At 39.4% G+C, this 26947-nt stretch overlaps 2 long non-coding RNA genes across 2 annotated transcripts in view; one reads left to right on the top strand and one right to left on the bottom strand.

Annotated features, from left to right (window-relative positions):
- LOC122538012 overlaps positions 1–11254 on the top strand; it is a 19303-nt gene extending 8049 nt beyond the window's left edge. Inside the window, exon 2 of the long non-coding RNA XR_006308763.1 lies at positions 10998–11254. This is a non-coding gene — a long non-coding RNA (uncharacterized LOC122538012). The remainder of the gene's footprint in view (positions 1–10997) is intronic.
- Positions 7783–26947, bottom strand: LOC122538011. The gene is made up of 3 exons (XR_006308762.1): positions 26818–26947; positions 10686–10689; positions 7783–7793 (listed from the first exon to the last, which is right to left on the bottom strand). It is a non-coding gene; the product is annotated as an uncharacterized LOC122538011 (long non-coding RNA).

The raw sequence follows: 26947 nt of genomic DNA, 5'->3' as shown, positions 1-26947 counted from the left end.
GTCGCTAAACGTAGAAAATCACATACGTTATTGTTAGGTAATAAAAATCACACGACGCCACTGTCAGTGGGAGGTAGGTTTTATTATTATTTCTTGTCCAGTAAAACGAGTAAAAATTCTATTAAATTTTATTGGAAGTCACTATAAATCGCTATAAAGCGCGGAGAGCGGAGAGAGCACCTTTTGTTTCCGCGGAAAGTGATGAATTGCCGTGCCCTCAGCTGAAAAAAAAAAAAAAAAAAGAAAAAAAGAATAGCCAGTGTGTCACTCGCGAAGTTCGTTTTCCGGACACGGTCGCGTTTTCCGCGAAACTACCGAGTGTTGTCGGGTCAGGGTCGTGAATCTCGATTTCCCGTGTGTGCAGTCTCTGCCGAAAATTGGGTTACCGATGTACACCCCAATCCACTCCATAAACCGTCGTGCAGGATTATAAAATCCGCGAAATGGCGTAATAAACGGGCGGGCCGATATCTGTTAATGGAACACAACCGTACGCCGGAGCTTTTCACGAAAATTGGTTTTTCGCGAGTTTAAAACGATACGCGGTGGTGATATTTGGAAATTACAAATAACATTGACCATAGCAAAATTCCACCTTCATGAATAAATTCTTTTAACAAGCGACAGTAAATTGGACTGTGGATTTCTAGAAAATTCTGGTAACAACTAAGCTAAATGTCTATCTAGGGATATCTAGGAAATTCTTGACAATTAATGACCATTAAAGTGATCATTAAATTGTGAAAATTTTCTCAACGAGGGGAGGAGATTCGGACGAAAATAATGTCGTGAGAAGGTTGTTGACACAGCTCTCGAAATCACCATGGAACGTTGTTTCTTTGGTACGTCTGGGCGTCGCGCCGCCACTTTCCCGGGAAACTGGGATATCTAGGTCGTAGCCAGATATCGACATATTTCCCTGCCCCGCGCCTTTCAGCTTCCCACCACGCCTGTGGTTATTCTCGACCCTCCTATCCTGGTCCACTACTCCCTTGAGAATTCGATTCGTACGTATCCTTCGCTTTGTCGAAGGCCACGAAATTTATCGACGATGGATCTCCTTTCGATAACGAGAATGGCCCGGATCACCTGACGTGAATTTTCACCAGAGGAATTTGTTTTCTCCTTCATCGATCGGCTTTATCCGTCTGTTGTAACGTGTAATTGGATCTAGAAGTGTATCCAAAGTGTCGAGTTTCCTGGTGATTTCTTGGGAAAAGATTGACGAAACGATCCAGATACATATGTGAATTGTTGTATCGTTGCCCGCAAAATTTGTTATTTATTATTGTTAAAGGTTATATAAAATACCGTAGAATTATTCTGCAAATTTTTAATTACTTTGGTCGCTTCGTTGAGATTCTTGAGAAAATGATTATTTAAAGAATTTGTCAGAAAATATTGGTTATTAATAAGCGCAGTAAAGATTAATTTTTTATTTCATGTTTCTCACGGTCAAGGTTCTTTTTTTTTTTTTTTTAATCTCGTAAAGTATTGCTAAAATTACAGAGGAAGCATATAGTGGTTCATTGTTTCTTTCTCGTCACTTCGCATTCCGCTGGCATTTCAATAACTGCTTTCGTCAGAGATGCTCCCCTCTGACGTAGTTCGTGTCTTTCTCTCTCTCTCTTTTTTTTTTCTGTTCGACGTACACACGAATGTTGTAAAATGTACAACCTTTATAGAAGAGACGTGTGTCTGGGATCACCGACACGCGTCACGAGTGGCCTTTACACGTGACCGGTTAGGACAGTGGCTCGATTGACATCGTCCCTTGCATTTTCATGCCGTGATTAATTGCTCATGGCCACCTCTCTTTGTTTTCAACCCTTAACTCGATACTTCTCGCCGTTGTTGCGCAACTTATTATTGTTTAATTATTGTCGTCATTCAGCGTTGCTCCACTTTGGAACTGCAATTCTCTAGCTATTCAATCCCTAGTTATCAACAGAGATGATACGATTTTTAAAAAATGTTAAAATTTCCTTTAATCAGTTTCTCAGAGTTTGATATCACTATTGTCGTTTTCTAACTAGAATTCCCTATGGATACCTAGGTTTTTAATCTAGGTAGACAAATAATAACTGACCTTTAACCTCTTTGCCGCGCACGTCGAGAATTTTTTTTTTTTTGTTCCAAAATTGCGATATTTTCTGAGTTTTAAGTATACTTAAGTAAAACAAAGTAGGGCGAGCAAATAATAAATTTATTACTTCTCAATAATTTCTATCCAGACGAATTATCGTGTACGATTTGGTCGCTCGTTATGGTCCGCAATCAGTTGCCAGCGCAAGTGGTTAAAGTCGATCCTTTTTTTTTCTTTTTAGCCTAGTTAACTGGCTACGTTGTTTCTTGAATTAAAAGGTCGTGACCAGAATATCTTGGTCATCTTTAGCCTGCTACGTTAACTATCATCTATAACGATGTATCGAAACATAACTCGTCAAATAGCAAAATTAAACATTCAAGGCTCCGAGTGCCCGTTTATTCCGTCTTTGTGTCAGAATTATCCCGGGTTGACCATCGATAAAACGGCGAAGATGTCCGGCTGGATGTTGGAAGGGGCGTAGTTAGAAAGTTCCAGGGTTCAGGAAGTTTGGCCCGAAGCGTTGAGGTTAGGTCGGGTTGCAAGTGACCCGACAGACACGTCGTCCTTTCGCTATCATCACGGCCGGAGTATTAACGTGTTGCTTTCGTCACCGGTGCCCTATTTTCCTCCGGTGGAAACTGCCTCGCTGTTGTAAAGTATGCAACCTTGACCCGATCTGGCGCGCGCGATCTGCACGCGTCACGGCTGGCCTTTACGCGTGACGTGTTAGGTCAGTGATGCTTCTAACGCCCCAGCTTCTCTTTCCCCTTTCTCCTTCTAACTTCATTCTTTCTCTCTCTCGATCTCTTTGCTTCGTTTTTGCCTATCTTTCCAGCGAGAAACCATTAATCCGTTCGCAATCTCTTTGAGACGGATTGAATTGTAACCTTGGAGATTGAGGTAGTGGAATCGAAACCTCTTTTTTTTTTCTTCTTTTTTTAATTTTTCATTGGGATTCGAATGTTTGGATAAAAGAAGTATATGAGTCGATTTAATTTTGGCATTGGTAGAAAATATTGAGAAAGAAGTAACATTTATTGGAGAAATCAGATTGATATTTAACTAACTCTTTCTTTGAGCTTGAGGTAATATTTGTAGGGCCAATGACCTAGCCCGACTTGATCACTTTTGACAGCTGTTCTAGCTGTCTTATCTTCGTAGCACAGGTCAGTGCCTCTTTTCTTCTGTATTTGTCTCTTCGGTTAAAGCACCTTTGTGAGAAAAATTCGCCAACAGTATTTAAACGTAGAAAAGAAGATAAAAGGTAAAAAATTGTATCAGAAGGGAAAAAAATTTAAACTAAATTAAATTTAACAGCAAGGAGAATTTTCGCGAAAATTCGCATTCTCTTCTTGAATATGAAGGATCTTTTTCTCTTTTCGCCTGTCAAATTTCCCTTGATAATTCTATAAAAATTCAACAATGATGAGAACGAAGCAACTCCATGGAAATTATCCGTGTAATCTTCCTCGAACCAGTCATACTAATAAAACGAGCCTCATAAGGAAACAATTAGCGAGAAACACCGAAATTGTCATCGAGTGGTTTCGTTAGAAAACAGATTGTGGTTTTTCCTCTCGAAGAAAGAAGAAAGAAGAATAGTAAACAGAATGAAGAAGAAAGACACTCTCTTCAGGAAGCAACTGCCGTAACTATTACTTCTTTATTACCGTGCTCGTGTAACCACTTGCGATTGATATCGTTAGTTCATTCGAGATTGTGAGAGCTTTGTGGTGGCGCTGACTGTTGTCATGGCTGCGCTTTATATATAGACTACTTCAAAAATATAGAACGAATGCAATTTACTTTTTCTATAAAGTAGAAAAATAGTTTTTCTTTTATCAAAATTTGAAACTGACAAAAAGTATTTTTTTTTTTTTTTCATAAAAATAGCGTCTCTTTTTTTAAAAGTTTATGGGTATGTGAGATATTTATGTACAGTCCCTGAAGATCTTGAATTTCGAAGTTTGACTGCAATTTCTTGCAACATTTCTCTGCATGAGAACAGCGTGTTCGGTTGCGCGATAATTATTTATCGTTCGTGATACAACAATCGCGAAGAAACGGCCACGTTAAAAATAAAACGCAGTTGGGACACGATAAAAATTTCATCGGTCGAACATTGAAAGTGGTCAACCAAAGTGCGTGTCCACGCGATCAGCCTTGAATTTTTTCGCGTCGATTATCACTGGAAATTGGGAATTGCTTCTGACGATTCAAGGTTCTAATTGGAAGGTCTCCTCGCCACAAAAATTTGAGGTTATCGAAGCACACGCTATATAGGAATTGTACAAAATTTGAAGTGATCGTAAAATGAATAATTGACAGTTGTCCGAAATCTTGGAGAAACGAACAGCGATATTAAATTAAATTAAATCTTGGTTAAATTAATTCTTGATTTAAGATAGCAAGAGGATGAAATGATTGACTGAGGAAGAGAAAGAGGGAATTTAACAGAAAAAGATTCACTCGATCGAGAAGAAACGAGTGAGACTTTCCAAGTATTTTTGGAGGCCTGTGTAATGTAAAAATTGTACAAGCTGAATTCATCATCCTATGTGCCTGTGGCATCCGTCATCTTGAGCGCCCACATTCGACCTTCGAGGCAATGCAACGGTGCAGAATTCATTCTGTCGACCATTGGCGTCGACGTGAAGGCGGTTTTTCTAATTACTGCCGCTTAATGAACAGGCTCCGCGCAATTAATAAAGCGAAACCCGAAATTGCTGCACGTATATATATATATATATAAAACTCTTGCCTGAAAGCATTCACCATTTTGAATAACAATTTGAGTAGCTTAAACGGGGATTGCCACGATGAACCGTTTAATTGTTATTTTACGCACAGAGCGTTCTAATCTAATTGCAGTTTCGCGTCGAATATAATTTTATTAACAGTGTAACGTGACAGTCGGGGGGGACCGTGAGAAACTAGAATATTAAAGAACAGAAGAAAAAAGAAAATCCTGTTAAGATGTGCTGAAAATAAACGAAGAACAGAAAAAAATTAGTGGCGTAAAAATTGTAAGTTATTAAAATGGAATAAAAAAAAAAAAAAAAAAATGGATAGAATTTGTTCTTTCTTTTTATTCCGAGTCTAAAAATATTATATAATGATGACTAATAATAAAATGATATGAAACGCAAGGAAATATCATATGTACTACTCTCTATATTAGTCATTTATTATTGATTATCATTAACGACTAAACTTTGTCGTAATGTTCATTTATTATCATCGTACTGTCCTATTTATTACTTGTACTGTCTGCAATTTTATCATTTTCTACGTTTGTTCCGGCGTTCCTCCTTCTCGCCGTCCCATTAGCATTTTCTTCATAATCGCTCGGTAACTTCCCGCACACCCCGTATTAACCAGCTTAACGAGCAACGTCATCGCCGTCGATCGACGATCAGGGTCGTGTATTAGCATGCTCGGGTGTGCCTTCCGCGCCCACTCCCGGCCTTGAAGCGCTCTCTGTGAGAAACGGAGGGATGAGGAGGTAGCGACGAGATGTCAAGGAAGGAATGCTAAACGCGGAATGCAGGTCGTGGCAGCGTGAATCCTCGCTCCACAGAGGGACACGTGCCCCTCTTCGCGCTGCTATCTCGTTCGCTGGTTCGATCGCGAAAACCCCCGGGGAAACGTCGAATCTCATCGTTCATCCAGCCTCCACCATCTATCTACGTCCGTGACGATTCGAATCGGGCAGATTAATATCCACTCATGATATTTTCATGAGATCTCTGTTACGTAGGATTTGGAATTCCGCTGGAAGGAGGTGCGCCATTTTATTGGAGTAGCCAGTTAGCACATATATACGTAACAGTCGAGAACGTCTCGAAATTGAAACGACTGAAATTTGTAGGATTTCACTCGGTTGGGAAAATTTTTTTGGGAAAGGCTCATGAATATGTAAAAATACAAAAAATATTCAAAGTGGTGTGTTCTTTTTTTTTTTTAATATGTAGCAGACGAAATAGAGAGTTGCTTAGTGGAATAAATTTCTATACGTCGTAGAATGATCTTAATCTTTTTTAGTGCTGATTTATCGACATATCGTTGTGAATAAATCAATATACTTGACAGATGCGTATCGTAGAATAGTTATTTATTGACCTTTTTTTTTGCACTCATAAATCAATTTACGTCAGTTTTTCGTCCAAGCACTAACTACGAATTTGTTAGAACAAATTTGAATAAATTTAATAAGGACCAAGACTAAATCGAGATGAAAAGAAGAAAACCGATCAAATCTGATTCATGCCGTCTGACAATTAATTCTCAAGACAAACCTCCGAGCACTTTCTTCAGCAGTAATTCGTCGTCACGAATAATTACGGTAATTGCACGTTCTTCTATTTGTGGTAGATCCGTTTAGGATCTACGCTGCACATAAAGTGTCCTGTTTGCACGGTAGGCGATGTGTGTCAACAGGTGCGCGGGTGTAAAGGGTTGAAAGTAAACGCGGCGAAGTAGGTAAATTCACGGGAAGATCGTTTCCTAAGGCTTTCCTGGTATTTATGAAGGAAACTGGTCGATGTTAAAACCGGCTTTCCACCGATATATATCTCTACCGGTCGTACCGTTACCTCGCTGCATCTTCCCTTTCTTCGATTTCACCGGTGGCATTTTTTTTTTCCACCATTTCCAGGGCCTAGTGCCGTCTTGATCGATTCAGTGAGGTTATTCAGAGATTTTTATCGGTTATCACGGCGATAACACAGGTCCGAACTATGTGGGTAGAATAAAAAAACCGAAGGCAGAATAATACAATTCGTCTTTTATTTCTCATTTCATGGTGAATAGAGGGACGGTTATTACGGTTCAGTTTAGGGGAGGGTTCCATTTCAGTTCCATTTTCGAGGGGCGTCCGTGTCATTCTTCATTTGTGGATATTGGAAACTGTTACCGGGGAGATGCAGGTAGAGAGAGAGAAAGAGAGAGTTTCTCCATAACAAAAATATATCTCCCTGAAATCGTAAATTTAGAGAAATATATTTCAGTTTATCGTGATACTTGGCCGTTAGCTCTACGAGAATACAATTCTCCAAAGAATAAAACTATTCGCTGAGAATTTTTGTCAAAACTATCCTGATGAATGTCCGACGATTTTTTTTAAATAAAATCTCGCGACGAATTTTCGTAACAGCTACACGATATTTTAGAGTTTGAGTTTCGCAGCTATTGTCGCAGCAAAGGGAGGGAAAGTTGGAAGATAGAGGAATCTGGAACGTACGGTGTAGTGGAAAATTTGCAGCGAAGAAAGAACTCTTTGTCGGTGAACAGTGTAGACTTTGTGTGGCTCGATTCAGCTTTTTTTTGTAGAACCGCTTCGATCCCGTGGAAGGGTGCGAGTTAATCTAATCTCTGCTGGAATGTCACGGTTGTCCATCTTTCCTCAGGTATACAATCGTATATAATCGTAACTTCACGTGCACGAATTCTGTACAACTCAGTACAGAACTATGTTGAAAAAGAAATTGTCTTTTTCAATGTGAAGATATTGTTAACAATTCTCGTTTAATTTAATTACATTATGCCGTATGTTTTTGACAGGAGAATTACAATTAAAGATAAAATCCTACTAGGATTAAATGACGAACTTTTGTCGTCATTTAATTTTGTCGGTACAAAAAATCGTTCTTTCATATTAGTTTAAATTATCGACAATTTTTCATTGGTACAGCTGTGCTCTTCACTCTGTATCACTGTTAAAACACTTAACAATTAGAATAAATTATGAATTTGGTCATCGGAAGATAAAATTTTTAAATTCGTCATTTAATTTTATATATATATATATATAATTATAAATTAATATGTGTAATTTATTTATTTAATTTTATGATTTTAAGAAATTTATTGTTTATCATTCCGAAATAATAAACATAATAATTCTAAACTCAATGCAACGCAATTATTCTCATTCTATAAAATATATGTTCAAGATTTAAATTTCCATCACCAAACCCTCCCTCCCCAAAAATGCTTTCGTCTCTGGAAAAATTCTCGTCCAAACGAGATTATTTTAAATTTAAGCTCTCGACCGAGGGGAGATGTACATACGTAGAAGTTCTTTCTCTCTCTCTCTGTTTCTCGGTCACGTGGAAAAGGCGACAGAGAGAGAAAGATTCTTTTCTGACCAAAGCGGGCAGACGTAGAAAGGGGGATGACTGACAAAGCAGAAATCCGCGTGAGACGGTTCGCGAGCGTGAGAGAAATTACCAATTAACCTTCCGTGACGGCCAATTAAAGCTGCTTCTGTTTCTTCTGTACACTGTATACCCGCGAGAGGGAAAAGAGGCGCGGTTCGTTTGCCTCTTGGAAATTCATGAATGAGGATGATTCGTTGCTGCGAGTAACTGGCGAGTTTCACGCTCGGGAATAATGCGCAGAACCGCGGCGAATGCTGATTCTGAGGCACGATGAATTCTGTTTATAGAACGGTGATCGTTGAAATTCCGTATCCTTTCGACCAGAAATACCAATCTTTCGTTGAGCGATGGTTGTTGTTCAAGTCGGATACATTTCGATGTTGAAGTAAAACTCAACTCGTTGAAGTATCGTTGCCTCGGCAGATAATCGAAATTTGATTGGGTTAGGTTTTATAGAGTTACAGTAAGCAGAGCGTGGCAACTTTTCGAATTTATTTTCTCTTTATTTTCTTTCCTATAACTTTGTAAATTGCAGTTGAAACGAATTGAATTATTATTACATTGTGGTAAATGAACAATTTCAAGCAACGACCAGTGAATTAAATGCCAAATAAATTACTTGAGCTGTTATCTACCACCTATCAACCTATCGCTAACTAACAAATAATAAAAACTTGTAAGTAATAATTTCAACGATATAGCAGCTCCGTGAAGTTGAATTATTCAAGCAAACGGCTGTTTAAGATAATAATGCAGACAGTTGCACGATAAAACTTCGTCGCTTTTTAATTTCAATTGCCAATCTGTAGCAATTATTTAAATAAACTGAACGGAGGAACGCGCGGTATATTGTTATCATTTACGTCGAAGCACGCCAATTAACAAAACACACACACACACACACACAGAGAGAGAAAAGAAGAAAGAGCAGCCTATTCAGAAGATCGAACGGACGATCGCGGCGGCTCCTCTCGGTGTGAATTGCACGTGTGAATTGAGCCGGACAATTCACGCCGAGCGGCAAACGAAAAACTTCTCACGGACTCGGCCCGGCTCGCGAAAAATGCAAATAACGCGGCGTTGCGTCCTTTGTGAAACAGTCTCTCTCTCTCTCTTTCTCTCTGCCGGCGTCCGGCCGTGTTCGTCTCGGAAATTACCATAACAAAATGTTCTGATTGCCTGCAACGACTCGGAGAACGCTGAGACGATGATGACGACGACGACGATCGAGAAGCTGCTCTCTTCTGTACTTGGCTTCACGTGGTCGACAAAACGTGTCTCCTCTCTGCTCCGCGCGAGCATTTCGCGCGGAAGGAAAGCCAGCTGCACGCGAACAGGTACACCAGATTCGACGAATCGAATCGCCGACAGCCCAGGGGACAAAAAAAGAAAAAAAAAAAAAAAAGAAATAATCGATCAGCCAACCGGGCTGCTTTTTTGCACGAGCCCGCTCGGGATCTTTGTTTTCGTTTGGCAACAGTCGCCACTTTTTCTCTTTCTCTCTTTCGGGGTGGAAATTTTTCGAAGGGCGGCGTTGAATCTGTTTGCTCGCATGTTTCCACGATAAAATCGATGACTTTGTTTTAAGTTGCAAAGGTCGAATTTTCAGTTCGCTTCGAACTCCGTTTGACGTTTGGAAGATGGGTGTTTTGAAAATTGTATCGTTTCTTTTTTTTTTTTTTAGATAGAAATGGAATTTTCAGCTCACATTTCTCATTTAGAGTTACATTTTGTTATTAGGATTCGTCTTGGCAGTTTATTTTCAGAGGATTGTTCTGGAAATTCATTTTCAACATCCTGTTTCTGGAGTATATATTTTGACGTTTGGAATTAAATAGAAATATTGACGATAATAAAATTGTTCGTCGCGTTTTCACGCGTTTTTCTCGTCCAGAGCGATGGATTTTTATTAGAGAACAATTACTTCACACCTGCGTTCTAAATTTAAAGTTTTCACTTGCACTCTCGCTCGTCGTTAGACGGTTTTTTTTTTTTTTTTTTTAATAATAAACTCCGCGTCACTTTCAAGTTCGTTAATACGCCGATAATTACGTACGTGTCAACGTTATTGCATAAATTTTCGAGATTTATAGCTCGTGGAAAAGTGGGAGACGTGTTTACACGTGGTGTCGTGTGTACAGAGATTTCCACGGGCAGAATTGGCCGGTGGATCGAGATCAAAGAGCTTCAAAGCCAGTGTAACCGTGGCAATTAGGTGGTCAAGGGGTTGGAAGAGGAACAACAGGTGGCTGAACGCGTCACCCTCGATGTAGCCATGGAAATAAATTTCAGAAAATTCATACCACCCCTCTCACGGTGGTTTAATTAGTAATCGCGTTCTCGAAATTACCAAGAAAATCTCCAAATTTGACATCGAAACCAAATTTTTAACTCAGGAAATTTCCCTTGATGCTCGAGGGGCAGTATTTTGATACGATCCTTTTTTTTTTTGTTGAATTTTTTTATTAACGAGATGTTCTTCGATGACACGTAGAAGAATATTCTCAAAATTTTTATTTCAGGTGATGGGATATACTTTTAACAATTTAAGAACAAAAGTGACCCCTCCATTTGATGTTTAATAATTTTTTAGTAATTAATATATTCGAACGTTTAATCGTTACGAATGTTTAACAGTTACAAAATTCCTTTCACAGAAGATGTTAAAAAAATATCACGTACGTGTAAGACTTGCTCTAACAATTAATTACTAATTTAATTATTAACTTTATTTTCTTCTGTTTCAGGTGAGTACCATTCTCGTTCAAATGGAAATTACCAATTCCACTAGTTTAAAGAACACGAGCTCGGTGAGTTCTACCATTGAATACATATTTTTCTCTGTTCGTGGTTGAAAAATTCTGGTCCTAAAATTTTTCTCGTTTCTCGCAATTGAGTGACTTGCGAATCCGTTGTTGTAGCTCGTTAAAAGAGTAAACATACGAATTAAATGGCGGGGAGGGAGGGGAGATGCGAGTGTGGGTTTAACGCAAGAAACAATGGAGAAAAAAACAAAAAAAAAAAAAAAAACCGAGGCACATTAGAGCAAGGGTGGCGATAAAGCGCGAGGGGAATAGCGAAAGAGAGGCTCTGATGCGTGGCGGAGACCTCGCGATGCTCAACGAAGCTTCAAGCGACTCCGTAATCATGTCCGGTTTCCTCTGCGTTGCTGGTTAACATCAGAGACACCGACAACTCGCGATTAGAAGCGCCGATTGTAGGAAATAATAATGGTAACAGCGAGGCAGCGCTATTTTACGCACTAATTCGATAAGAAAAGGAATAATTAGTAAAAAAAGTACAGGCTGCTGCCAGTTCTGCGTTTTTTGAAACTTTTTTCGAGAGACATGGGAAAAGATTCGTTTGTTAAAACTTTAAATTGAAAAGAAAGTTGGCTATGGGACGTTGGGATTTGTAACGAAAGAGAGAGAGAGAGAGAGATGAGATTAAAAAGAATTCCTTTTAACTTTGATTTTAATTTTTCTCTCTTTAGACTTTTTTTCCTCGCTTCTCCTCGAGGTGTCTGTGAAACTAAGAGACTCTCGGAATTCTTTAAAACAGATCTATCATTTCTAAAGTACAAGTTACTTACAAAAAGATAGTTCAATTGAAGAAAAAAAGAAGCCACACGCATCGGATAAAAGAAATATACTTCACCTCGAAATTATCGACGTTTGAAGTTAGCCGCGCGCTGACATTTAAAGTTCGCCGCGCGCCCCGCCAACTTTTAAACTTTCCCGGGGGAAAAAAGAAAGAATTCTGTCCCGCGAAATCTCCTTATTCTTGCATGAAAAATCGTGCCAATGAAATGACAACGTTTCGACTAAACCAGTTAACAATTTGTCAACTTGCATCGTGTCTAAAGGACGAATAGAATTACACTCGAAAGGAAATTTTGCACCTGGACAAGGCGCGCGCGCGCAAAATTCAGGATTCGTGAGTCGTGCGACCATAGAAAGGACACAGAGAGAGAAAGAGAGAGAGAGAGAGAGAGAGAGAGCACGGGACAAAGAAGTGGAAGTGGCGGGAGAGCGGCACGCAAGAAGAGGAGCGGTCGGTTTCGTGGCGAAGCGATTGTTCAAGGCCGTTCGGTGCATGTGCAACCGATCGACTCACGTTTTCTTTTGTCACCGTTTGTGTACCCCTCTTCTTTCGCAGTGCCGCTGCCGGCAAGCTCTTCCACGGAATTACTCACTCGACCGGTATTTTTACCAGTCATCGCGACTCGTGGCTCGACGTCGTTCTCGCGTGTTTTGCGATTCGGATCGCCTCTCCCTCCGGAGAGAGAAGCGGAAACAGATTACGCTCGCGCACGCGAAGATACTCGCTGTACGTGCACGCGTGGACACACGCAATTAGTTTCGTCGTCGCAGCCATCGGTCGTCGAGTTACGTTTTCTTTTTTCTTTTTTTACGTAGGACGATCCGTTCCATTTGTGAGTTTTGCTCTTGGTAAAAATTAATTTGCTCTTGATAAAACGGTAATGTGCGGCTAAACCGTAAAATGAAATATTACAAAACCAAGAAATAATATGAAAGAATGAGAAATTTTGGTATACGTAAAAGTAATGCATACAGTCTGACTCTTCGAGTTCAAAGAAACTTACAGATACCTACAGATACCTGTTGAAAAGAATTTGTCGTTTTCTTTTTATCGATTTATCGAAACGGAGCTTCGAGCGAAATAAAAATTTCTTCGGCCGCGTCTTCGAAGGATCGACGAACAAAGGATGGTAGAAATGAGACTGTCAGCTTGGAAACCTCAACACACTGCGAGAGGCACACTGCTGCGTAATTGCGAGGATGTGGTGTGTCCCAGCGGTCAGGGACTCCGGAACAGATGTCGTTCTTCCTGGATTTCCTTTTCCCGGAACGCCGCTCTTTGCTTGAGAGAGAGAGAGAGAGAGAGAGAGAGAGAGAGATATCTCGTGTTCGTTGGCCTTTTGCCTCTCTGTCGCTTATATAGGCTCGAAATAGAAAACACTCGAGCACAATTTGAACTTAAGCCATCCAAGTTCAAGTATCAGAATCTCTGCGAAGAGATTCACCGAATTCTCCAAACAAACAAATTCGAAAAATCCATTAACCACTGGCGCTGGCAACTGGATTGCGAACCGTAACGAGTGACCAAACCCCGTATAATACAATAATTCGTCGCTTTCTTTTCGATACTCGTCGGTACGATATCACCTATATAGAAATTGTCGAGATGTAATGATAAATTTATCGTTTGTTTTGCCTCGAGTTACACTTAAATATACTTAGAACTGCGGAAATATTGCAATTTTGGGGCAAAAAGTTCACGACAGCGCAAGAGGTTAAACCTAACCTAAAAAAAAGTTCTGAAGCTGCTCGAACCTCGAAATTAAAATTGATATTCCACGGTAGTAGAAGTAATCAAGTGAACCATCGTCAAGACCAGCGCCAAGCCACAGCCTCTGGTCCTAGCTTCCGATAATATCGTCACGAAACTCATTCTCACTGAGCTGTAACACCTTCAAACTTTTTTTTCCCCAAAATGAATAGAGAAAAGAAAGAAAAGAGTGTCGTTAGGACACCGTGGAGCGTGGGGGGAGGTGAGGAGGTGAGGGGGGGGGGGGCAAAAGCGTGGCTACGTTCCTCCAGGCTCTGCGAGCTACCTGAAGACGGGCCAAGGTCGATACGGGGTTACAACGACGAGAAGGGACGATGAGGGGAGCGGGAAAGGAAGCGGTACGGCAGCTGTCCCGTTTTCAGAATAGCGATGGGGCGCGTGCGCGGTAGCTCGCGGGGGGGTCATCCCAAGTGGCGATTCGTCGAAGGTTCACAGGTAGAGAGACCGGGTCGGTCAGAGAGAAATCCAGCCCTAACCTCGATCCGAAGGCCCGTGGCGAGGCACACCTGACCCGGATCAACCTAGAAACCGAGCTGGGGACGATCTGCCCACCGGTTCAGGTTCAAGTTCAAGGCTCTGACACTGGGGCACGGAACGCTGGAATAGCTGGCTTGTTTTCTCTCGGTGATGTGCATCCTACTCGAGGCTCGACGTTCAATCGAAAGTTGCGACTGTCCACAAAGTTGTGACTCGATGGCCCAGAACTCACTGTGGTTCTTTTTTTTTTTTTTTTTTCCTTCGTGCGAATTTTTAGCTATGCCCGTGGGATTCGAGTAGGTCGAAGTTTGAACACGAAATGGACCTGGTAGGAGGAGAAATGGAGTTGTCTGTTTCTTTTTCTTTTTTTTATTATAATTGATACCTATTGATTAATTTTATATAATCTCGTTTTCTTTTCCTTTTATTACAGAATTATCGTATAGAATATAGCATTACTCTTATAGTCTTTCATTCTTTATATATTCTTGAACCTATTCGTTGTTATACATCCTCCGTTGTGTTCAATTTCATCAGTTCTCAAATGCAATCGGCATTCCCACATATTCTCATCGATTATACGTTTCAATTCGAACGATCGTCAAATATATCCAGTTCAATCGATTCTCGTATTCATCCAGTCTTTCGTTATACACGCTTGGTTACGTTCAATCTCGTCAATTTCCTCAAATATATTCAGCATCACGCATCATTATGCATTTACATCAAATAACGACAATTCACTCTCGATGCGATCAATAATCCAGCATCTAATCCCCAACGAGCACAAAATGAAAGTCAATCGAGTAGGTTGAAACGCTAGATTGTGTAATTGTAAATGAATCCAGGTAACATTGAAGGCTTCGTCCGTTTGACAAAAAAAGAAAAAAAAAATTCCACGTGTATAATATGCGTGTCTCTACGTTCTTCGACTCGGGAATATTCCATCGTTAGCAGTACGGTAAACTCGAGCAATTCAGCCGATCGTAAATCCAGTATTTTCTACAGTAACATATAATAATTTTAAACTCACACACTGCATTATTAATTTTCATATTGCGCTTTGAATATTTACAATGCGTCCGTTTCCTTTGTATATTTCTCATTTGTGAGCAAAATTTGATCATGCTACGTATTGTATCTACGTGTTATTCAGTTCGCATGAATTATGTATCGCAAACAACAGAATGGATCAAAAGTTTCTTCCCACGTATTTTTTTTTTCTTTTTAAAAAAAAACATAGAATGGAGAAATTACGAAATACAAGATAGAAAAAAATTAATTCTATCAATTTTAAGTTAAATTTAATCGTTCAAACGTGATTCTTTCTCACTGTGTTTTAAAAATTATTTAGTTATATTATATAAAGGATATTTACTTTAGTAACAAGTTAATTTTTGCCATGTACATACTTTTCGTATCTCCCGAAAAAAAAAAAAAAAAAAAAAAAAAAATGAGAAATATCGTGACGTCGATTCGTCACAGAGAACCGGATAGCTTTTTATTGCTGGGTGCGGAGGCAGAGCGTGGACGATGACATAATCGAAGCTGGATCGAAAGCCTCGACGCAAAAAGAGACAACAGTCTGCGACAGCGGAGCGGAGCGATGCATCAGCCGAGCAGAACGAGAGACCTTGGCGATCGCGATCGTTAGTCACCGATAATGTCGCTAACGAGACCTCTGGGTGTCTGTACATTTATATGTACATGCGTCGTGACGAGGAAAAAGAAGAGAAAAAAAAAAAAAAAAGAAAAAAGAAGAACGTCTCCGTTGCTCTTGACACCCGGTCACCTCTCCGCAATTATTGCACAATTCGCCTCGTTTCGCGGCCGCGCGTTTTCACCTTGCTTTATCCTGTCGTTCTAGCTTCCCGAGCGTGAGAACGTCGCATTATTTCGCATTCTGTCCCCGCTAATTACGTTCGAACGAACGATTCAATCGCGTTTGCATTCGCGGATCCACGATCGGCAGGGCAATGGGATCGTAATATGGGTCTATGAAGCAAAAGTTTAAACCGTGAGTATTCTGGCTCGTCCCTTGTCTCGAATTATTTAAACCACTTTCACCACTTTCACGCCTGTTGTTTATTTGTAACCCTACGAGCAACGGGCACATGCACGCCAGACGGAGGAGAATCTTCTCTGGTCTTCTGTACGCGATCTTCAAGTTCGTACAACTTGAAAAATTGACCGACGAATTTATACATTCGAGACTTGAAAGTTTGAAAAATCCGAAAGAGCGAAATTTTTTTTATTTCGTCGAGTTAAGTTTCAAATTTTCATTCAATTCTGTCGTTAAAAAAGTTTCCAAATTTAGCAAGAGGTCCTTACCCCTCTAAAGCTAGAAATTCCAAAATTTGGAATAGTTAGATATAGAATTCCAAAATTTAGCAAGAATTTCTTACCTCTCTAAAGTTAGAAATTCCAAAATTTGGAATAGTTAAATATAGAATTCCAAAATTTAGCAAGAGTTTCTTACCTCTCTAAAGTTAGAAATTCCAAAATTTGGAATAGTTAAATATAGAGTTACAAAATTTAGCAAGAGATTCTTACTTCTCTAAAGTTAGAAATTTCAAAATTTGGAATAGTTATATATATAGTTCCAAAATTAGCAAGTGAGTCTTACCTTTCTAAAGTTAGAAATTCCAAAGTTTGGAATAGTTAGATATAAAGTTCCAAAAATTAGGAAGAGATTCTTACTCTCTAAAAAGATTTTTACCTCTCTAAATTTAGAAATTCCAAAATTTGGAATGGTTATGTATATAGTTCCAAAATTAGCAAGAGATTCTTGCCTCTCTAAATTTAGAAATTCCAAAGATTAGAATAGTTAGATATAGTTCCAAAATTAGCAAGAGATTTTTACCTCTCTAAAGTTAGAAATTCCAAAATTTGGAATAGTTAAATATAGAGTTACAAAATTTAGCAAGAGATTCTTACTTCTCTAAAGTTAGAAATTCCAAAATTTGGAATAGTTATATATATAGTTCCAAAATTAGCAAGTGAGTCTTACCTTTCTAAAGTTAGAAATTCCAAAGTTTGGAATAGTTAGATATAAAGTTCCAAAAATTAGGAAGAGATTCTTACTCTCTAAAAAGATTTTTACCTCTCTAAAGTTAGAAATTCCAAAATTTGGAATAGTTATGTATATAGTTCCAAAATTAGCAAGAGATTCTTACCTCTCTAAATTTAGAAATTCCAAAGTTTAGAATAGTTAGATATAGTTCCAAAATTGGCAAGAGATTTTTACCTCTCTAAAGTTAGAAATTTCAAAATTTGGAATAGTTAAATATAAAGTTTCAAAATTTAGCAAGAGATTCTTACCTCTCTAAAGTTAGAAATTTAAAAATTTGGAATAGTTAGATATAGAGTTACAAAATTTCTTACCTTCCTAAAGTTAGAAATTCCAAAGTTTGGAATGGTTAGATGTAAAGTTTCAAAATTTAGCAAGAAATCCTCACCTCTCTAAAATTAGAAATTCCAAAATTTGGAATATTCAGATACATAAAGTTCCAAAATTTAGAGATTAAAACGAATCTTCCCTTCGTCGAAGAAAAAGAATTCTTGAAGGTCCAGGGACTGGTGAAATTACAAGAAAGAGAGAAAAAGGAGAAAGAAAAATTTGGAAAGTTCGTGGATCAAAATCTGCCGGCGCTGTTGCATAAGGTGAATTAATATTTTCAAGACGAAACGAGGAAGTCCGAGGCGTCTGGCCCAGAAACAAGACCAGAGGTCGGTGATACGTGCAAACGGCTGGTCAAAGATCTCTGCTCGTGCCGAGCGACGAGGAAACGAACAAGCCGCAACGCCTGTGCCCGACCTCGTTGGATCGTTTAGCATCGTTCACGAGCGAGGTTTAATCACGGTGACCTCGTGCCTCTGTTTACGAGCCGCCGCGAGTCGTCACACTGCCGATTCGACGTCATCGATTTTATCTTTAATCATTGGAACACATCGCTCTGTCAACTCGATCTTTTTTTCATTTTTTTTCAATTTTTCTTTTTTTTTTTTCTTTATTAATCTCGTGCATCCGTCGGTCTGTCGAGTTAGCTCGAGTTTTGTTAGATCGAACGTATGTGAAGTTCGTAGGTCGGTGCACTCTCTCGATATGAGAGATTAAAGTTCCGGAGATGAGAACAGATTCGAGACAGTGAAATGGGAAGGTTGTAGCTTCGAGAAAAATTGACATTTCGAGAAATTGGGATCTGAAAAAAATAGAAATTTCCAAAGATCGAAATTTTGATCGGGGGGGGGGGGAGCGTGAAAATTTGGAAGTTTCGCGAGATTGAATGTTCCACGAGGATTGAAATTTCGGGGAGATTAAAATTTCGCTTTTGAAAATCGAACTCCCCCCCCCCGGATTAGAGTCGAAGGGCTGTAATTTCGAAAAATTGAAATATCCGTGGAGATTGAAATTTCCAGAAATTGAAATCCCCGGAAACTGAGGCTCGGAGGGGAGTTGAAATTTCGACAAAATTGAAATGTCGTTGAGCGATGGAAATCGGGAAACTACTGTTTCGAGGGGGGGAAAAAAAAATTCGAATTTCGAGAGAGATTGAAATTTCAATTTTGAACGAAATTATTCTGTTTTCCATCTCCAACTATCCGATAGATCATGAACAACCCATTTATCCGAGCTTTTTACCCTTTGCACTCGACTGTCCCTTTTGAAAGGATATTGGACTTCCTCTTTTTATAATTTGCCAATAATTATAATGAACGTGTACATTTAGTGTTGCGTGATACGATGTATAATACAGATTCTAGAGTAAAACCTATAATAATAACGTAAGAAGAACAAATGAATTTCAGAAGAAGAAACTTCTGAGTCAATTGACACTCGACAGTTCACATAATTCGGAATAATTCACGCAAACTAGACTCAAACTTACCGCTTTTTACGAAAGTTTAGAAAATGGCGAGGGATATCATTTTTTCCAGAGATTGAAACTATTGTGTCGTTAACTCTTGCATATTATACTTACTTTAGCAAACGTGCGATGCACGTTGACGATTGCTTTAAATTTAAACGATATCACATGTTAGAAAGATATGATTAACAAATATTTTGCATTAAATGAATAATTATTATAATTAATTATTGCTACGTTAATTATTGCTATTTGAAACGACGCTTCGCAAATAAATTACTGATGGATGATACAAAAAAATGTTTATCAAAGGGTTAATATTTTCTGTAGCTTGTATTATTACAGACGACGAGAAACGTTGGATTGCATAATGCACACCTAATTCGTCTCGTACGCTGTGGCGTGATGCATTAGACTCGATTTGAAGTCTTCGATCAAACACTGCTGATAACTTTTCTCGATCAGCCATGTGGCTCGTTTCTAGTCGTTCGAATTTACTGGTCCAAGCTTTTCACACTAGCAGCTTTCATTTATTATGTTTCTCTGAAAGCTGCGTTAATGCCACTGGCCTCACCGGTTTAAACTCGTAAGGAAAGCGTTCTCAGTTAGACGAACTTGATATCGATTTTGATCCATGATTCATTCTGATATACAATCTGTCATTTTGCAATAAAACTTGTCCAAACATCGATCGCGCGATCTGCTCGATTAGCTTCAATTACGGTCGACTTAAAATTCACCAGCTGAATAACTCTCAAGGATTTTTCAGAGATCAGAATCGCTCGAAATTAAATACTCGGATATAAAAGTTTTGAGAAACTGGTGAGCTCTCGGAACATTCAGCTATTCAGAGACTTTCAAAATTTTTAAAAGTTGGTCGAATCTTTGAGGAATTTAAAATTTTCAGAGATTGAAAAATTGAGAAAATGGAACTTCTCGGACAGATCGGAGTTCATAGATTAAAATTTCCTTGCTTGAAATACCACAGAGATATCTATTATAATTTAAAATCCAAGAATTATAATTTAAATTCTATATTATATTTATTATAATTTTATATTTATATTTATTAATTGTATATTATATTATTATAATTGTATATTAAATTGTCTATTATAATCTAAATTCAACGATAAGACCACCGGTATTCTGAATTTTTTCTGTGTACTTTAGATTCGTACCGTTTCTTTTCCTTTTTCCAGATTACAGACACGTATATAGATTAGATAATAGACACACAGATTTTTTTCTTTTTTTTTTTCTTTTTTTGCTGCAGATGTGGATTTAGTAGAAATTCAATGTAGATAACTCCGTTGTGTACATAGATAATCAATGTTTCGTTGTTCGTAATTTTCGAAGGATAGACTTCTCTGTCTTTGCCACGACATTCTTTGTCGCACACGCGGACCTCGTCAGACGCAACTTCTGAATTCGATTCCGACTTTGAAGAAGAAAGACGAAGAGAATGTATAAATCAAACATATCAGTATAAATGTACAAACGTATAAATATTCAGAAATATCGGTAAAATTATAATAATATAATTTCGTTATATTTAATACGTATAATATCGTTATATTATCGACGCTGTAACGATCGTCGTGACGGTGACGTTACCGTAACAGTAACGTCATCATCGCTGATAATCGATGGCGTTGTTGTGACGTCATGGCGATGTCGATTTTCAGTCGAAAACTGTGCTGCAACGACTTTAGTTTGTTTGTGAGACTTCGTTTCGGGATTTCGTAGTTATCGATCGGTTCCTTCGTGTTACACGTAAATCGTAGCAAATAATTAATTAACGGTCGCGTTGTAATTAATATAGCAGTATTCTAGGTAAAAAAAAAAAAAAAAAAATAAAATATAACAAATACAATTATGAATGAACAGAAGCGATGAAAGCCAATGGAAAAATCAAATAAAAATTGACGGATTGAATCTCGACCTTGGACATATGCCTCACTGTTGTTATAGAGTGCTATATCGCAAACGTTAGACGCGTTCGACTTCTCTGAATGAATTCCTAGCATCTCGCATGATTCTTTCTTACGGCTACTGCCCATTAGTCACGCATCGCGTACTACCTATAATAGGCGTTCGCTTCTCGGCTTCTTCCGTTCCTGCGAGGTACAAATACCCCGTATATAACTCGCGTTTCGCGCCGATTTTTCCGTTGCGGTGGAGTGGCTGCGGTTCGCTGTGATAAATCGCGTTCTAATAACGCTGTCAGTCTCGTGTGTTCGTTTTTGCTTTTATTTATTTATTTATTTATTTATTTTTTTTGTTTCTTTAATAAATAGAACAAAATAGCATGGGTACATTACTACGTCTGTGTGTCTGTGGTAGTAGCAATGGTTATGTAAATTTATATGAAATATATATGTGAATATATATGTGAAATATTCACATATATATGAAATATATTATTATGAAATATATATGTATTTATATGAAATATATCGTTGCACTGATCGTTGTTCCGATTTCTTTATTTAATTCACAAAATTCAAAATATAGTTACTCTTTACGGTGTAACAATTATATAACAAAGTAAAGAATTACGTTTGATAGCTATATCTTAATGATACAATCAGAATTCCATGTGTTCAAGTCAAACGGTCGGCTCGGAAAAGAGAAAAGGATCGGTGAAATTTAAAAGCAGTCGTAAATGTTCGATTTATCGAGAAAAAGAAATGTCCATGGACGATAGGCAGACAACACGTTTGTCGGAATTTCGGTTTCTCTCTGCGAAAGGAATATTTTTCTGTCGTTGAACCCTGCGCCGTCCAGGCTCCAACCTTCCCTTCTTAAATCGCTATTTTTAAAGGGAGAAATTCTTGAACATAATAGCCCCGTACAGCTGACCCGGGATGGATATTTTCAGGGAACGGTTTCGGTTGATTTAGGAATTCAGCTAGCCTTTGAGACTCGTTGGCTTGCGCCGAGGGCTGCCCTTATTTCTCTCTGGCCGTGACCCACCCCCGACAGCCCTGGCGGAATGAAGCGACACCCACACGCGTGCAACCTTCGGATCCTTCGTCCATCCTGTGGAAACTGTGCCAGTGGCTCACAATGTTCTTTTTCAAACACCGATGCGTGGACGTAACAATATATTTATCAAATCTTTTGGGGGGGAGGGAATTTCAAACGGAATTTGACACGCGATACAGTGATAATGTTTAATTGCACACGTTCTTCTGGAATTTTTTAACAATTTTAACAATGCATTCATTTTTTGGAATTTTTGGAACCAATGGCCGCTGGCAACTGGATTGCGGACCGTAACGAGTGACCAAACTGTACGCAATAACTCGTCGCTTTCTTTTTTTTTTTTTTTTTTTTTTTTTTTTGAACTCGTCGGTATAATATCACTGGATAGAAATTATTGAGAAGTAACAGATTTATTATTTGTTTTGCCTGGGTTATATTTAAAAACACAGAAATATACTTAAAACTGAGGGAATATTGCAATTTTTGGGACAAAGAGTTCTCGACGTGCGCAAGAGGTTATAATACATAGTGTGATTAGTATCCTGTGATATATATGTATATCTTTTTAATACTAGAAATTTGAAGTATTTTTAATTTATTTAAAATACTCATTTCATTTATTTATTTAATTTTTAATATTTTTTAAATTTAAAGCATTTTCTAGATTATTTCAAATTTAGACAAATATTCGTGATCTGTTTTTTCTTTTTTTTTTTCAATTATATGAGCGTGTAGTGTGATTAACTTGTAGATATTCATGAGACTTCGTTTCTGTAAATTCATTTTCTTCATTTCAAAGCCCGAACCGATACATATTGTGTGCAGACAGCACCGAAACCATCGCCCCTTGAAGTTCACAAGAATTCCCCGAGGGAGGGAAGAGGGAGAGAGAGAAAAAAGGTCAAAGGGAAGATCATCTTCTCGTTGTAGTACGGCGTTCGCGAATTTGTGAATTAATGAAAAGACGAAAGACTGGCGGCGGCGGAGGTGGCTGGTGGGTAAGCTCCATTGAAAAACGGATCACGGGCCACAGGTTGTGCATCACTGATCCGCGGCATTCACCGTGTTTCCCGGCGAGATCCCTACCTATATACCTGGTGTTGTGAACTGGCCCTGGGTGATGTCTAGCGGGCGTTTGTCTGTGTGTAGTTCCAGGCGTGTAGGTGTACGAGCGCATGCGTCAGTGTGTATTTATTCAGGGTGTAACAGGTGGATGACGTCACGGGCCAGGGTGGCAGAGAGCACCCCTTTCCACCAAACTGGTAAAAGGGTGCCTCCCTCCGTCGACCTCTCGTTCCACGACTTAGGACTTGGTTCCTATTTATACAGTTCGCAGGGACAGGCACAGGCCCTGCAGTTCAGTATACACGCCTTCTTACGTTTTATCCGTGGCATTTTTATGCCCGTGACATTTAATATTCTTGACGTTGTTGTGTGCCAGTTAGACCTTGACGGAGGGGTGTGAGTTTCTGAATTCTGGAGTAAGAGAGATATTCAGTTCTTAATTAATAGTAAATTAATAATTGTCAATAATTCACAGTCACGTGTTACCGCTGGGACCGTAAGAATTTCAAATTGAAATATTTAATTCTAGAATTCTTAATTTAGTTCTATATGATTAATTATTATGCGTGATATAGTATTAGTAACTTCTGGTACTATAATCCAAATTGAGATGTTAATTTTATTTTGTGTTTCACATTGCATTCACGATCATAGAGTGAGATCAAATTAAAAGTTGTAAAAACGACTGACTCTGACAGTCTCTAATGAGCCACGCTGGATAGTTAATGAAACGTTAAACGCGACGTGTTTAAATTCGCGTTTTCGTTTGTTTTCGGTAGCCATCGGTCGAAAACACGACGCTGTGTTTCATCGTGGTAAATCAGAGAATCCTTCCTGGAAGTCGATTCTTTGCTTAACCCTGAAGGTTGAGCTGGCTTCCTCAAAAATAATCAATTTCACTGGGCGCCGACGTCTACTTTGAGCTCATTAAAAGCAAACCGTGAAGCTTCACCTCGATGATCAGATTGTTTCAACCCGAGGGAAACTGCCAATGCGTGCCGATATATTTAAACTTACGGTATATTTGTAATAAAAACAAAAAATTTCGCAAGTCCAAGAGAAGTGTAAAAGAATCATCATCATCATCATCATCTGGGATCATAATTTGCTGTTGGCTTTTGACAGAAATTTCGCGATCCTAGTTAGAGTATATTCTAAAATTGTTAATTTTATTCTAAGAAAAAGCATCCCATCGAAAATTCTCTGCCAAGAGTATAAAAGAAGAATTGCGGAGTTCGAGTTGATCGTCATTCACCGTTCGTCAATTCAATTTGTAATTAGTCCGATCGATTAGCCGTAGGAAAACGGGCGATTCGCTTCGTTTTTTTTTTTTTTCTTTTTCATTCTCCTCGTCTCAATGGCGCGTCCAATCGGATTCCAAGAACAACGCATCAAGTTCGATTACGCTGAAACGAGCGTAGCAAAAATTGTAGCCAATTAAGAGAAGAGAATCCTCCTGTCTCGTTATCGATTTTCGAGGGCTCCGATTTTCCGACTCGGCGAGCTCCGCCCGTGCCTCCGCTCGATTATTCTGTTTTTCCGGATTATCGTGCGGCAGGAGGGGGATAACTGAGCCACTTGAACCGAGGCTCGATCTCACGAACACACGGCCAAGTTCGCGATAAAAATGAGAATAACAAAAGGCGGGAGGTGGTGGTCAAAGGTCAGGTCGGTGACTAAGAATCGTTGGAAGATAACTCGGCGGAAAACGAGAAGCATTCGGAGGTCGAATTTTTCTCAAGATCCCAAGAGATTCTCTTACTTCTCGAAATTATTCCAGCGTTCGAGGAGTGAAGAATTATTTTTTGGAGTAAAAACAATTGTCGTCGTGACATTTTAGATTGTAGTGTCGTTTCAAAAGTGACGACATTTCTTGGCTCTTTCTGAAATCATCCTAGCGTCCAGAAGTGTTATTTTAAGAAATAGCAAAATTACTTTAATTAATTGTTTTAATCCTTAGATCTTGGTCTCTAAGGTCAGTGCCAAGAGATTATTTTTCGTCAGATTTGTCTTTTTTTAATTAAAATCCACTGGAAAACAACTCGAGGTCGAGTAGATTGAAATTCTAACTGCAGAGACATCTATTTTCTTGGATCGCAAAGGTCAGGATCTGCATCAAATGGATTTCGTAGGCGTTCGCTTTTCAGAAAATCTCCCGTACATTCTACTCGGCGAAACGCACTGTCACACGAGTGGTCTCTCGTGTTTTCGCTTGCGAAGAACGTTTCTGTCTTTTCTCGAAAGAAGCGAGCAATAAATATTCGAGAAACTTCCGAATTAATTACGTCTCCGCGGAACGGAGATTGCTGCTCCCGCGAGAGACATTAAAAACTCGTTATGTCATTAGATTTCGATACGTTGTTGGGAAAACTACAGCACTATCTGTCGTGCATGTACTTCTCAACTTGGAGCTTGTAAATAATGAATCATCTCAAAATCTCAAAATTGTCTCATAGATATTCTGATTTGAAAGGAGAGAAAGATATCGAAAGTTGTTTAATTCGATATTCAATGTAAATTTGTGAAAACCACGATTCTTTGTTGATAGAATGTTTGGGAGGAAGGGGGGATTGAAAATGTAGATAAGACCATGTTCTGCATGGATAATTGTTAAAACGAAGAGAGAAACGAACTGATAACTAACAAAATTCTAGAGACGAGTGAAAAGCATAGAACAAAATTCGTTCCATCTGAATTTTTGTTTTCGAGAACGCGTATTTCAAAAACTTGTCAATCTCAGTTTTCCCAAGAGGGTTGAAACGAGCCGAAGAGAAAAAAAAGTTGAACTTGAAACAAACTCTTGATGAAACTCTAGAGGCGAGTCAGAAATATAAATATATATATAATAAAATTCGTCGATCTGAGTCTTTACCTTTGCGAGAGCTCACACGTATTTCGAAAACCTGACAGCCTCCATTTTTCCAAGAACAGGAAACCTTCCCCCCTCCCCCCCCCTCTCCCTCGCCGAGTAAAAAAGCCTTGTCCCTGTCACGCTTGAATTCGTCTTCCCGAGGCTGGAAATCACACGCGTTACGAGAAATTACATAGTATATCGCAAGTATTCTGCCCTGTAGGAAAAGTAAACGCCGAGAGCGGCCACAGTGTAAACCGAGAGAGGGATACACGTCGCGTGGGGGAGGGAAAATGGAAATGCATAGTAGGTGGAAAACGTCGGGGCCGCGCGTAGCGCAGCGTTCGGAATGCGTTTGCGCAGCGCAGGTACGGGGCACCCTACGGTGCAGGGTACCCGCGACAGTGAAAGTAGCGAGAAGTCGAGCGCTGATTGGCGGACGTTCGGCCGAGGTACGTCGGAGCCTGGCAGACACCCTCGTGCCTGCACGGTCAGCTCGTACGCCTTCAGTTACTGGCGGATCGTAGACGCGACAACATTGTTCGGTGTCGCGTACGCGCGTGCGTTAACACGCAGCCTGTTATCCGCACGTATTCTCCTTAGACTTAATCACCTCGACGCGGGATCACACACACGATCAAACAGAGAGAGAGTGTGAGAGAGAGAGAGAAACAACGCGTCTTCAAAAGAGAGAAATACGTTTCGGTGCACCGTGCGTACGTGTGGTTAATGTGTGCAGATCCGATCGGTTCGTGTTGCAGATAGCCGAGGACTGGCAAATTGAAATTCATGTGCACGCGTGTGTATGTTTGTTGCGTGTGTTGCCCCGGAGTGTGACGTAATGCTGCAGCCGTAGTGTTTTGTTTGTGCGTGGCCGCGGCTCTCGTACGTTTGTCCGGCGATGCACACGTGCGCATCGGGAGGACGATGATTGCGCGGCACGGAGCAGCCGTGTGAAGGCCCGCGAACACGTCGCCAGTTCTCTTCATCTGCTCCGGAACGACCGATGCCGAGGCCGTATCCTCCGCGTGCCGAAGAGAAAACGAGAAAGTAGAAAGAGAAAAGGACACGG

This window comes from Frieseomelitta varia, unplaced genomic scaffold (assembly GCF_011392965.1).
Source record: "Frieseomelitta varia isolate USP_RPSP 00005682 unplaced genomic scaffold, Fvar_1.2 scaffold_948, whole genome shotgun sequence".
In the NCBI taxonomy this organism is placed as follows: Eukaryota; Metazoa; Arthropoda; class Insecta; order Hymenoptera; family Apidae; genus Frieseomelitta; species Frieseomelitta varia.
This window is presented reverse-complemented; position numbering and strand designations above follow the sequence as displayed.